Source organism: Pseudorasbora parva, chromosome 1, assembly GCF_024679245.1.
Source record: "Pseudorasbora parva isolate DD20220531a chromosome 1, ASM2467924v1, whole genome shotgun sequence".
NCBI lineage: Eukaryota > Metazoa > Chordata > Actinopteri > Cypriniformes > Gobionidae > Pseudorasbora > Pseudorasbora parva.
Genome location: NC_090172.1, coordinates 38,969,072 through 38,984,049, shown reverse-complemented (window position 1 = coordinate 38,984,049; position 14,978 = coordinate 38,969,072). Strand labels below are relative to the sequence as shown.

Below are 14,978 nucleotides of genomic sequence, written 5' to 3'. Positions count from 1 at the left end.
ATGGAGGAGCAACATGGCGACCAGCATTCGAACCCCTCACCCGTATGTATTTTCAATGGCATATTATAAACTTACCAGAATACTTTATAACTTGAAAGAAGTAAATATTAATGAGCACATATATTTTTGAAAGAACTAAGTATTTTTAGCTAAGAATAAACTAAAAAAGTTACACAGTGTAGCTTTAAGTTCTCAAAAATATGAACATATATTTTTACAAAATGAATAGCTTTGTCAAATGACTATTGTTTTAACTTATGGTGGAAAATATGGAAGAAGGATCGAATGAACGATCTGTAAGCAACGTATCAACGGTTGTATTTTGTAATACAAAATAATATTAACCTTTGTCATTAGACACACTATTTAGTTTTGTATGGTACTTGGTGGTTTCTGTTGTTACTGTATAGCATTTTACGTTATCTACACTGATAAAAACAACTTGTAAGATTTACTTAATCTTTGTAACAATTTGCACTCAGTTTTTCTAAGTAAAATTTACTGCTGCGAAATCAAGTACAACTTACTTGCCAATATCAAGTAAAATGTACTTAACTATAAATGTAACATTTGCAAAGACATTAAGTAAATGTTACTTAATTATATTTAACTTAGCATGTTGTATTTATTAAAGGTAATCAAGTAAATTTTATAAATCTGTATTATTTACTCTTATGAAGTAATTAAGTAGATTTTATAATGTTTGTCCATTTGACATTTTGAATTACTTAGTTGAATTAATTTATATTACTCACTATTATTATGTAAATGTTGCTATTTTAAACCAAATAAATGTAATAATTTTCTCTGCATCAAATACATTTATCACAAATCACACATAAATACAATGAAGTTGAACAGTTTATTATGTCAAAATTTACAATTAACCATTAAATCAGTAATGTTCACATCAACTGATTAAGTCGTTAAGGTACATTCATTATAATTTACAATAACTGTAGAATTAACCACGTATGGTTCAACTAAACATCAGCAGCCAACAGTGGCATAACTAACATTAAAGGGTTAGTTCAGCCAAATATGAAATGTATCACATTTGAGTCCAAAAATAACAAAAACTACGACTTTATTCAGCATTGTCTTCTCTTCCGTGTTTGTGTTCAATCCTCAAATAAAGATTGAAACGGTGAAGAGAAGCCAATGCTGAATAAAGTCGTAGTTTTTGTTATTTTTGGACCCAAATGTATTTTGGATGCTTCAAGAGACTCTAATTAACCCACTGATGTCTCATATGGACTACTGTGATGATGTTTTTATTCCCTTTCTGGACATGGACAGTATAGTGTGCATACACTTGCATACGCTCTCGGACTAAATATAAAATATCTTAAACTGTGTGTGAAGATGAACGGAGGTCTTACGGGTGTGGAGCGACATTAGGGAGAGGAGTTAATGACAGACATTTCATTTTAGACTGAACTGAACTAACTTAACCCTTTAATGACGAGCACATGCATAGTCCAGCTGAAACAGAATGGTCACTTTTCCTTAATGCTCATTCATCGACTGGATCCTCTCAATCAGCTCCATGGATGACCATCTTAAGGATATGTTCAGCGGCAACACTGCGACTGTCCTCCTGCATACAGTTTGTAAGAAAGAAAGAACACAATTCCATTTAAGAAATAGAATTACATTTATAACATTACATTTTATTTTCATTAAAAAGGTGACCGGACCTTCATGTCGTTAGCTCACTAAAATAGAATTGCTGACATTCATGCACTTGTTGCTAATGTTATAACTTACATCACTGCTTATTTGGTATCAGAGTTCACCTGCCATCCAAACTTTCCTTCTTTAGTGCAGAGTGCAGACTAACTTATGCTTTGATAAAAACCGTAACGTATATGCAATAATCAAACCATCAAAACGAAGTACATCGTTATCACAAATCTAAAATAGAAAAGTCAGAACTTACCGAGAATAAGTCAGCCATGTAAAAGCGACATCCCAAACCGACCGTCTCTGCCACTGAACCGGGATCTTTTTGAGCAACAACAAAAATGGGCGGGCAGATTCAAACACTTTGCTTTTCAGATTAAAATTTACTTAGTATTTTTAGGTGAATGTGCTGTGACTATAAAACATTAAATACTATTTGTAAATATATGGTAAAATGTACTCTCTCTTCTCAGTTAATTTATTACATTAATAAATTGTGTAAATTTTACATAAGATATATAGTTCCAACTTAATCTTGATTTTACAATGTATAAATTACATGAATTAATGTAATAGATTTTACAATACCACAAAGTCATTTTTTTCAGTGTAGACAATGCTGTCTCTCTCTGAAACTTTCAATTTAATCAGAAATTGTTTAAACAGTCAATAAGTGGATAAAATCGCTCCTTACTGCTTGCAGGAATATAGTTGTAATTGCCACTTTCAAGACGGTGAGTGAAGCTTGCTTGAAATGGGCCGAACAAAACGAACGATCTTGAATTAAATTGCCAAAACGATAAAATGTGATAAACAAAAAGAATAATAATCCTCAACTTGCGCACACTTTTTATTTTTATTGAAGGTATTATTATAGTCTGGATGCCAGCCGAACAAAATGTTTAGGTCGGGCAGTTCGGTCCGGCCTTGCTCCATAGAGGAGTAATTAGGCTTGTTTGAGATGAGCAAACATAGGTTTAAATCTATTGAACTTGATAAACTGGATGCAATTTAAGTTTTGTTGCTTTTATATGAAAATAAATATTATGAACAAGACTTTCAAGATGTAAGTTTTTGTTATTTATGTCCATTCGAAATACCTGTTTATCAAGCATATTTACTTTAATTACATACATGTTTTTGTCATATTTATTTTTATAAATAAATATGACATATGTCATATTTCATATTTATAAATAAATATGAAATATGACATATTTTTATAAATATGACAACAATCACATAACCCACAGAGAGATCGCACTGTCAAGAGAGTTTGGGAATATTCACACATAATTTATACACATTAAAACATGATATCAGAGTTTTAAAATCAAACATTTAAAAAAAGAACCATACATCACGGTTGTTTAAACCAATTTTTTTAACGCATTAAGCTGTGTCGTCAGCAAGCCGTTTTTGCTCAGCGCAGTCGGTGGAGCGCAGAGATTTTTGACATATGTCAGCATGACGTCAGAGCAAGGCGGAATGCCCTTGGACACATTTCTAACCGGCATGCATCTCGCGCTGATCACCGGTGATCGGTTCTGCACAGATTTTGCTCATCTCAAACAAGCCTAAAGTGTCACTGAAAATCGTTTCATTTTTTTGACACGCTTCGGAGCTTTGGTAAGTAACGTTAAGCAGATAATCTCAACTGTCCGTTCCAAAAACGGCGGTATTTTTAAGAGTATGTAAGTAGCCATAGCAACTCACTCTATGAACATAACCTGCTCTGAAGCAGCTCATGTTCCAGAGTTAGTTTGCTTTAAAGGGGTGATGCATTGAGAAATCCACTTTCCCTTGAGCTTTTTTATATATAAAAAGTCATGGTAATATAAGAATATCATGTAAATTTCAGAGCTGAAAACTTCATTGTCAAAGAAAGGCGTTTATAGACGCCAGGCCCAGCACGATCATGTGGTCAAGATTATTATTTTGTCTAAAGTTAGCTGGACTATCGAGCTTGTATAGTAACGTTATCAAGTTGTTCATGAGAACTATTTGTGTTTTTGTGATCGCTATAACTCTAATCTTGTCATAATTGTAATATGTCGGCTAGTGTTCAATCGAGTTGTTCATGAGAACAGTTTGTGTTTTGTGAGCTATAACTCTAATCTTGTCATAAATTTAATATGTCGTTAGCTGGACTGCCGGCTCGTGTTCGAGTGGTTTATGAGAATGATTTGTGTTTTTGTGATGGAAGAGGTGACTTTTTCATTGAATATTTGACCTGGATTGCAGAATCTACACACAGATTCTGCCATAGTCGTTGCCTGGGTTACCTATGTGTGGGGTGGAGCTATCAAAATAGTGCCGAGACCCTTTTTGGGGCTAGGGGCATGTTTGTTTCGGTGATTTAAAATATCAACATCGGTTACCAGATAGCACTTACTCCACCATTAATGTGGCTTAATGCAATGACAGTGATATTAAAAGACCTAACTCTGTAAAAATCATAAACCATGGGGTACAACAGTTGAGCCAAGAAAATAAACACAACGCGTTTAATTACGTTAAGTCTTTTCCTCCCATAGAAAACCATTATTTAAAAAAAAGCTTAACGTCACTTAATGTAGCCTACTAGTGATATTAAAAGATCAAATTCAGCACAAACAAATTTTTGTGCAGCTATTTAATGTTTACTAAGTTTGGTCTTTTAATGTCACTATAGCCTACATTAAGCCAGGTTAAGCGTTTTCTTTATCGGAGGAAAATGCCAATTAAATGCGTTGCGTTCCTATTCAGGGCTTATCTGCTTTTCTGTACATAGTATGCTTTATTATGGGGTTCACTATGTGGTTAGTTAATAACACGGTCTTTGTTAATTAAGCCACGTTAAGCTTTTTTCACATTTTCTTGTTGCATTTTAGAACTTAGCCCAGTGGCGATATCATTTTCAACTGATTCAAATTATAAAAACTGCTAAACCCTTTAGGAACTTTAAAAGATTAAACGGTGAAACTTGTAATATTATTTCCAATAATTCTAAATTAGGTTCCTTTTCCCGATTAAATTGTCACATCGGCTGCAAAGGTGCGTTTATTCTGAAAACAGTATGGTGTAGATCCGTACGGGCATTTGTTGAAATTCATCGCTGAAGATTTGATCGTGGCAAATTTAGTCACACAAATAGCACAAGTGTCTAGTTAAGAAACAAAGACTGGCTGTATGACGCTTTCATTGAAGTAGGATTTCGCTGTGGAGATAAACTCCAGCGCATGTGTTTGTTTTCAGTTCATTGGCGCTCCTTCTGTGTTTAGAGAACAGATTAAGTAAAACACTGGGAAGAAAGTATATCCTTATAAGGAGAAAAGCTCTCTTTGGGGGATTTAAAGGTCCGTTCTTCGCGATTCCATCTTTCAAACTTTAGTTAGTGTGTAATGTTGCTGTTGGAGCATAAATAATACCTGTAAAATTATAAAGCTCAAAGTTCAATGCCAAGTGAGATATTTTATTTGACAGAAGTTCCCTTTCAAAGCCTACAGCGAACGGCCGGTTTGGACTACAGCAGGAAGTGCAGGGATGTAATGACGTCACTAGAACCATTTGTTGACTAACCCTCCGCCCACAAGAACACGCAAAAAAGGGGGCGTGGTCTCGTTGCTCTCCCACGTGGAGAAGAGCGCGCATTCAGCGCTTGCATCTCCCCGTTATGGTAAGAGGCGGGACCTTTCCGGGCAAAGTGCGTTAAGCTGCTGTCCAATCACAACACGGGAAGAGGCCCAATCAGAACTCGTTACATGTTTCTAAAGGAGGGACTTCATAGAACAAGGAAATCATCAGGCCGTTTTTAGGACAGAGGAAACAGCGCTGTACAGATAAGTAAATTGTGTGAAAAATACTGTATTTTTTCAAACGCGAAACATGAACTCATGATATTGCACACTGTAAACATAATCAAAGCTTCGAAAACATGCGAAGAACAGGACCTTTAAGCTCTTTGCATCTGGCAACTACAAGCATGACTGCTAGTGGAGGATCGTTATCAACACAAACCCCAAAGAAAAAAAGGGGCCAATATTGTGACGATTATTATTATTATTAATTGAAATCAATCGACAGAAGCAGATATCGTTATCACGATTAACATACGATTAATAGTGCAGTCCTAAATAATAGTCCAATCAATCATGGACAAGAAATAAATCATTGTGTTTGTTTGATAAAGATGTTTACGGGCCCTGTGATCAAAAAAGAATCCTTCCGGTTGCCGCTTTCAAAACAATCCCTCTCTCATGTGAACTGACAGGGGCATAGATATGACAGAGCTGAAGCTCATTAAATATGCTAATCTCATCCAATCCTAGCCGTGGGCGTTTACATCCAAGTCTCCAGTGCGGCACGCCCATCAAAACCAAGCGTTCAGGAGACAGCCTCAAAACCAGTGTAGAAAATAGCCTATTAATTGTTTTTGAATGTAAAAACCACACTAATGTCATTAGTTGATCTCAGACAACAATACCGCACAAGGTGTGCAGGTATTGCACAGCTTGTGCTTTTGGGCACTCCAGTGATGTTGCAGCTCTGAAATATGGCCAAACTGGTGGCAAGTGGCATCTTGGCAGCTGCACGCTTGACTTTTCTCAGTTCACGTGCAGTTATTTTGCGCCTTGGTTTTTCCACACGCTTCTTGCGACCCTGTTGACTATTTTGAATGAAACGCTTGATTGTTCGATGATCACGCTTCAGAAGCTTGGCTATTTTAAGACTGCTGCATCCCTCTGCAATATATCTCACTATTTTTGACTTTTCTGAGCCTGTCAATTCCTTCTTTTGACCCATTTTGCCAAAGGAAAGGAAGTTGCCTAATAATTATGCACACCTGATATAGGGTGTTGATGTCATTAAACCACACCCCTTCTCATTACAGAGATATACATCACCTAATATGCTTAATTGGTAGTAGGCTTTCCAGCCTATACAGCTTGGAGTAAGACAACATGCATAACGAGGATGATGTGGTCAAAATACTAATTTGCCTAATAATTCTGCACTCCCTGTACGTAATATATACAATAACAATATTATATATTCTAAAGAATTAAAATAAAAAAATACATAAAAAATTAAAATATGTACCGGTATTTTTTTTGTTTGTCATTTCACACATGGATCTGCATTCAGTTAATTAGCATCAAACAAAATCGAAATTATTATCAGTGAATAAAGATCACTTATTAAACGCAGACATTGAAGGAGAAAAAAAAAGCATAATCACCAAATTGGTGGCGATGTGCATTATGTAAGTTATGTAACATCAAACAAAAGAAGAAGAGTAAGTAAGAAGATAAGCGTGCTCTGTTTCCATGGTGAATCATTGATTCCTCACTCTGTTAAGAATGTCTTGTAAGTTTACCAGGAACACTGAGTTGTCTGAACTTACTCTGGGACTTGTTTTTGGAACCAGCATACCTTGAGTAAGCAAGGTTTTGGTTTATCAACCAAGAGTTCAAGGTATAGATGTGACCTATGTGAGTTCAAGATGTAAGTTAACCTTGCTTTCTGGAATACCCCCCTGGGCTGTAGCATTGTATAAAAACGTTGTGCTCTGGCCTAAACATGGTCTTAAACGGTTAGTTCACCCATTAATTACAATTCTGCCAATAATTACTCGTTCCAAACCCATAAGACGTTTTCATCTTCAGAACACTGAACTCTTAATAAAGTCTGAGAGCTTTCTGCCCCTCCATTGACAGCCTACGCAACTACTACTTTTAAGCCCCATTTTTTTTTGGGTGAACTAATCATGTTAACTTCTGTTTTCATGTTCTGATTGGTTAGAACAGAGGACCAAGTTGCATAATGTTTAATGAAACCATGTGTTTACAAAGGACCCTAGTTGTTAATTGAATAAGTGTTTAATTAACAATGTTCATATTTTAATTATTTAACTTAACAAAATATAATTTTTTTTTGGAAGTTCAGGAAGTAAAGTGACAGACCTTACTCTGCTCTCCCCTGTTACATATGCAAGTTTGTTTGTTTTAGTTCGCTATATGGGTATGACACAGATGGTTAAGGTTTTGTATACCATTTTTTTCTTTTAGTAAACTGAAACTTTAACGTTTTTTTGTGCACTTCAATGTCATGATTTTGACAAATGGTCTTGACAAAGTCCAATGACTCAAAGTAAAGGAAAGGTCTTCCCTCTAGTGGTGTAGTTGTGAAAATACATGAAGTTAAAAGTTCCACAACACTTCTAAAATGGCCTATATTGCAACTTGATATTGATGATAAAAGATCTTCCATCTCATCTGTTTTTATCCCCTCAGTTGTGTACTTAACCATTTTGGGACTGTATCTCTCTCACAGATGACAGCTCTCATGAAAACCTTCTCAAAGATGTGGTGGACACTGTCATTTCAGTTTTATACAACTAGCACACTTAAAAAATTGTTGAAAAAAACTGTTGTAATTGACTCATTTTTAATATATATATATATAAAAAAAAAAAAAAAAAAAAATATATATATATATATATATATATATATATATATATATATATATATATATATATATATATATATATATATATATATATATATATATATATATATATATATATATATATATATATATATTAGGGCCGGGACTCGATAAAAAAAAAATCTAATTAATTGGAGGCTTTGTAATTAATGAATCGAAATTAATCACATGTTAATTGCATATAAATATTTGACCTGAGAATAGTGAGAAGTAATTTTTCGCATAAATTTTTAGTATATACCATTGAATAATGACGGAATACATAAGCTTAATCAACAAAATATTGTTTATTTATTTCAGTCCAGCAGACCAGCGCGATGTTTGCCATTAAGTGTAGCAAAAGCATATTTGTGATATTTGAGGCTCAATGTGCTGCGGTGATTCGCAAATTCATTGTTGTATAGCTTGCACACAACCATGCTCTTGTCGACTCTTCCAACCTTTCGTTTTTTAAAACTAAATTTCCCATCCACGGGGCCAAGCAAAGCGGTCTAATCAGCTTCTTCGGTTTGTTGTTGTCGTGACCATAGGTCGTGACTCCTATGCGTGACTCGTGAACGCTAGTTGGTGTTCCAGTATAATCGGTCCGTCGAAACTCATTCATTGAAAAACGTTCCGCGATGCAAAAATAAGTGTGGTTAAAATTGTTATTTATTTTTTGGCGTAATTAATCTTAATTAACGCATTAAAGTCCCGTAATTAATTAATCTTAATTTAAGTCCCGGCCCTAATATATATATATAGCTCAACTATGGGAAGAATGTTCTAAATGATCAGGAGATTAATTCTTATTTCTCATACAGTTAATCAAAATCGATTAGCATTTTGTTCCTATAAGGCTCTTTCCATACTGGTTAGCAGCTCATAACTTAGTACCAGGCCTGTTTGTTTCTGTCCAGCCCATATAGCTGATCGTGCTTGTGTAAGCTTAACCAAGGCTGTTGTAATTTAGCATAGCAGCTACAGACACAGAGTCTGATTTTTTTTTTTCCTCTGTGACATTTAAGTCTTTGTAATTTTGAGCTGTTTGTTGCAAGTTTTTGTGCAGCAGATTTTATATATTTACAGTCTCTGACACTGCAGTGCACTAATTTGCACAACATTCATAGCTAGTAAGAAACGTTCAAGTGCAATTTATGGATAACCACAAAATGAGTAAATAATGATATTTTTGCGAAATAAACATTGGTTTCTATATTTCCAAAAAATAGTTGAGAGGGAATTGTTTTTTTACCACATGAAGCTTATACAAATTGGTAAATTAAAAACTTGCCAGCTTGTATTAATATCACTTAGTGGATATTTTGTATTATAGTGGATATATTGATATTGCGATTATGGTGAGAAATCCGCTGTAAATACAACAGATTAAAATACATTAGCAGCTATCCGCGGCTTTGGAAATAAATAGTGAGTCAGTGTGCCCTCTGGTGGTAGACATAAGCCTTCACATTCACATGCTTTGATGTGTCCTCAGTGGGGTTTATTGAGCTTCAGCAGGCCTGCAGTTCGCCCCTGGATTTCCTCTAACTCCTCTTGACGTCTCTCTTTTCCTTCAGTGGAGGGATTAAAGTCGACAGTGTATTGATTTGGGCTCTTTATAGGAGAAAGCAGGAAGACTTAGCATTGAAATCGAACAGGCTGAACGCTCTCAAAAAGGATTTCTGCCGCATATCTCACCTGTCAATTCTCCTTGCACTGAGAGGAGTTAATTTTTTTTTTTATCGCAGAGTGTTTGCAAATAGAAAGTGAGAGCGTTGTACGCTTCACTGTTAACAATTTTCTTGTATTTTTACAGTACATTACTGGCAGCACGGTTGCCAGCAAGTTACTGTATTTTTGATTTACAGTAACTGTACTGTAATTCAATTTACAGTGCATAGAAATATTACTGTAAATTTACAAAACAGTATTTTACTGTATTTTTGCCATTTTGGCTTGCTTATGCTGTAATTATATGGTATTGTACTGTAATATCTATATTGATACATTACTGCTAAATATTACTTTATTTTTCAAAATAAAGACTACTACTACTAATATCATATTAGAATTATATAATAAATGTAGTTATTACAGTATATACATCTATAGGAAGCAATATAACAATATGCTACTTCAGAATACCTGCTAATCAAAAGACAATCCAAACAATGTTCTTGTCAAAAATATTGTTTTTATTCAGTCAAACTGTTAAAACCATTTCATTTAAAACCATTGCATGTTAAGTTCATCAGCAATTGACAGGTATGGCTGTTAAAGGGATAGTTAACCCAAAAAAATTAAAATTCTGTCATCATTTACTTTTTCTTCAAGTTGTTTCAAACCTGTGTAAGTTTCTTTGATCTGTTGAACACAAAAGAAGATATTTTAAAGAATGTTGGTAACCAGACAGTTGAAGGCACCCATTGATTTCCATAGTAGGAAAAAAAAAACTATGGAAGTCAATCTTCAGCCTTCAACTGTCTGGTTACCAACATTCTTTAAAATATCTTCTTTTGTGTTCAACAGATCAAAGAAACTTACACAGGTTTGAAACAACTTGAAGAAAAAGTAAATGATGACAGAATTGTAATTTTTGGGTCTACTATCCCTTTAAGTGTGCACAAATGTAAATTAAACAAAAACATACAAGAAAAGAGAACTTGAGGATTGGGTTGGGTAAAAGAATGGCAGGAGAGCAACAACAACTAAAAACCCAACAAAAACAACAAGTGTCCCACTAACAGTGGTTGGTGGGTGTAGGCTTCAATTTGAAGTTTTCCATTCAAACTATTGACATGTGGGTTGATGGCCGTCACCTTCCTCTGCACCATCCTCTTGGTCCTCTTGCTGACTCCGTGGCAGTAGAACTCATTACCTGTCTGGCATTTCCATCTTCAGGGTTGGTTTAGGAACCTGTTAGCGACATCATACCAGTCAATAAATATGATTTACAAAATTCCTCCCATCCTCCAACTTTAAATTCTTACTAAACTGTTGCACACCTGATTTAATTACAATACAGAAGTGAAATGAAGAAAGAAATTAACTTGCCTCTGAACAAGCTCTAGTCAAGAGAACATTTCCCTCAATGGATGCTGTCATGATTGAATGTCCTGAAAATGAAAGAATGCAATGTTAATTACCTACAATCTTTTATTCTGAAAATAACCTTATCTCAACAAAGCCCATAAATGACATCACTCCATTCTTAAATGGTACAATTTACATATTACTATTTGTACACATTCATTGAGTGTATGTATGTGCAGTGAATAAAATGTTGCCTGTGAATGAAAATACGTATGTTAATACAGCTGTGTGTGTGTGTGTGTGTGTGTGTGTGTGTGTGTGGCTGTAAAACCATCTTTGAGTGTGTATGAGTATGTTTATCTGAGGATGTACGAGTGTGTCTGTATGTTTGAATGAGACCGTTTGCTTGTATGTGAGTGTGTAGCTGTACGAACATCTGTGAGTATGTACAGTATATGTGTATGTGTGAGTGAGTGGGTGTATGAGTGTGTATGTGTGAGTGTATATAAGTGTGTGTAGCTGTACACATATCTGTGTGTGTATGCAATATATTTATGTGTGAGAGTGTGTATAAGTATGTTTGTTTGTGTATGTGTGAGTGAGTGGATGAGTGTGTCTGTGTCAGGGTATATGAGTGTGTAGCTGTATAAACATTTTGTGAATGTACTATATGAGTGTGTTTGCATGTGTGAGTGAGTGGGTGTATGATTGAGTGTCTATGAGTGAGAGTGTGTATGATTATGTATATGAGTGTGTTTGCATGTGTAAGTGAGTGAGTGGATATGAGTGAGTGTCTGTGAGAGTGTATGATTATGTATATGAGTGTGTTTGCATGTGTGAGTGAGTGAGTGGATGTATGAGTGAGTGTCTATGAGAGTGAGAGTGTGTATGATTATGTATATGAGTGTGTTTGCATGTGTGAGTGAGTGAGTGGATGTCTATGAGAGTGAGAGTGTGTATGATTATGTATATGAGTGTGTTTGCATGTGTGAGTGAGTGAGTGGATGTATGAGTGAGTGTCTATGAGAGTGAGAGTGTGTATGATTATGTGAGTTTGTATGCATGTGTGAGTGAGTGGATGTATGAGTGAGTGTCTATGAGAGTGAGAGTGTGTATGATTATGTATATGAGTTTGTTTGCATGTGTAAGTGAGTGTCTATGAGAGTGAGAGTGTGTATGATTATGTATATGAGTTTGTTTGCATGTGTAAGTGAGTGTCTATGAGAGTGAGAGTGTGTATGATTATGCATATGTGTTTATTATAGTACATTGCAACTTGAAAACCACATAACGTTACTTACCAAGCATAATGAGCCTGGGTGTGTCTGGTATCCCCTGCTGTGCCTCAATGTATGCATGGGTTGCAGTGACCTAAACACATTAAAACAACATTAATCAAAGTATAGAATATCAAATAACTACTGTGCATAAAATATGAGTATAACAAGTACAACTCGACAAATATTGTCAGTGATATTTTTCTCTCTTAAAATAATTTTCCACTGCATATTTATTTAAATATTTACAAAGGAAAGTTCTGTATTTTTAAGACTTGTTTTCACGTATTTTTCTAAACGACTTATTCAAATTGGTTCATAGCGCGAGTCCGTCTGCAGCCATTATCCGGGATAGGCTAATCTTTTTAGCAGTTTGAGCAGTCAATGTACGTCTATTATAATACAATAATTTCTTGCTGACAGGCTCGGATCGGACATTACGGAGAGGATCCCTACATAGATTATTTTTTTGTTATCATAATATCATTCATACCATCTTCCATTTGCAAATGCAGCAATTTACCTCACAGACTAAAATTATCTAACGTTATCGTAAAACACACAAACATTACGTTAACGGTTAACGTCACATTAAAACTCGACAGAAACAAAGAAAAAAACAATCTCGATTTGTCTTTCCACCGTTTTAACAATCACCGGGTCTGGTTTGGTCGAAATAAACCAAGCAATTCACCGAGTTATATTTGAAAACACTGGGACAACAACCAGAAATACACATCTAATTTAACTCTGTAACGGTGTTTTTGCAACGGTCATTAAAACATACACACTAAAATCTATGTACACTAGAGCGTAAAATCCTGAAACCTAATTATAAAATTAAAAATTAACTTACCAAACTGATATCCAGCCGACTGAGACATCCGTGAGTGAGCTGCTGCCAGAAGTTGTGTTCTGACGTCAGTCAAGGGGCGCACTTTCGCTGTTTACAGCTGTCCTGTATTATTGCCTGGCATATTACAGCCAAGTTACAGCTAAGTTACAGCAACACTAAAATATACTGTAAAATGTTCCCGCTCAAACAAAATTACCCAGAATGCAATACAAATTACAGTATTTGACTGTATTATAAAAATGCAGTATTGTACTGTATGTTTTTACAGTAATGTGCTGCTAAATCTACAGCGACATTTAACAGTGTTGGCTGCGATGTACGAGTGTTCATCTCATTTCATGCTCAGGACCGTAAACGGAAAGAAAAGCATTTTTTTCCACTTGTCTCGTTCTCTCTTCGTTTCTCTCTGTCTGGATGGCTGTGCCTAAATGTTTGGCCTGTATCATCGAATAGAGGTGTCCTGTTCTCTCAGGGCTTTGAATGCAACTGTGCTTATGAATGCACAACAGGCATAGGGAGACTGAGATGATAAACTTTGATTTGTATGCAAATTGTTTCTTTTGTTCTGCATCTGTTGGCTGCCAGAGATCTTTTACTTATAGCTTCTTCTCTCCTTTTCTATGTCTCTCTTGCTCGTCTTTCTCCACCAGAATGCAAATGCGCAACTGATTCATCGGTTGGTTGTGGTTGATAAAACATTTAATCAACATCCCTGGCAGAGTTTAAAACTAAATAGGCTACATTCGTAAGATGACTCTGTAGGAGTCGGAAAATCCTTTGACAAAGTGAAAACATCATATTTCACTATGTCTGGCAGTTCTCTCTAGTTAGTTCCTCTGGGCCAGTCAGCGTGTCTGTTCCAGGGCCATCTCGCTCTCTCTTCTCACATTCTCCATGTTGTCACTAGTGTAAGGGGAATGCAACATGAGGCTGGTGACTGTCCTCTTCCCCTCTTTCTCTCGCATCCAGCTGGCCCTTGCTTCTCCTCTTGAACCACCAGTGTGATTCTTGACTCCAGAAGTCCCAGCTGGTTGAATCAGGCCAGTCAACAGGCCCAGTTGATGTTTGGGTACTGCAGGGTGTTGGGGATTCATTTGGGTCATGTCAGAAGATCTGTCAACACATCAGTCCATTTGGAACATGTTCTGACCATGTTCGTATGTGCCACTGAGCTGTGACCTGTCCCTGCTACATTGGGCACTTGTGGTCCTGTTCCAATTTGGATGCAATAGTGTACAAGTGCTCACAACAGAGTGAATTAATTTTTTCGGTGAAGGGCAAGTGTACAAGTCTGACCTACAAAGTGAATTTCAGGGTTGTTCACTCACAAATCATGTCGGTTTGTGCATTAGGAAGGACTAGAACACTTCCTCACTTCAATGAGCATTTTAGGTGAAAAATGCCATTTTTACACTGCAAAGGTGCATTTGAAGCTGCACGTATACTGCAATATGGGACATGAACTCAGACAGTTTCATTTTGGACAGAGACGGCCTGATGCAGTAGCACTCAACTTTTTTTGATGGAAAGGCCCCCCATTATTCAAAGACCATTTTGAATACCTTTCTACTCATTTGAGATTAACTAAATACAGATTTGAAAAAAAATTTTTTTACACGCAATTTCTAGTGTTTAATGTTCTATTTCTGTTATGT

The 14,978-nt window shown here is 35.7% G+C and overlaps 3 long non-coding RNA genes across 4 annotated transcripts in view; 1 reads left to right on the top strand and 2 right to left on the bottom strand.

Annotated features, from left to right (window-relative positions):
• Positions 1-1,185: 1,185 nt before the first annotated feature.
• LOC137084385 (uncharacterized) lies at positions 1,186-2,302 on the bottom strand. The gene is made up of 3 exons (XR_010906757.1): positions 2,275-2,302; positions 1,943-2,007; positions 1,186-1,600 (listed from the first exon to the last, which is right to left on the bottom strand). It is a non-coding gene; the product is annotated as an uncharacterized lncRNA (long non-coding RNA).
• An 883-nt stretch (positions 2,303-3,185) lies between these two features.
• LOC137072034 (uncharacterized) overlaps positions 3,186-14,978 on the top strand; it is a 39,625-nt gene continuing 27,832 nt past the window's right edge. For both annotated transcript variants that reach the window (XR_010904593.1, XR_010904596.1), the window contains exon 1: positions 3,186-3,315. This is a non-coding gene — a long non-coding RNA (uncharacterized lncRNA). The remainder of the gene's footprint in view (positions 3,316-14,978) is intronic.
• Positions 10,716-13,623, bottom strand: LOC137084378 (uncharacterized). Its single transcript, XR_010906756.1, has 4 exons — positions 13,324-13,623; positions 12,492-12,561; positions 11,212-11,273; positions 10,716-11,073 (listed from the first exon to the last, which is right to left on the bottom strand). It is a non-coding gene; the product is annotated as an uncharacterized lncRNA (long non-coding RNA).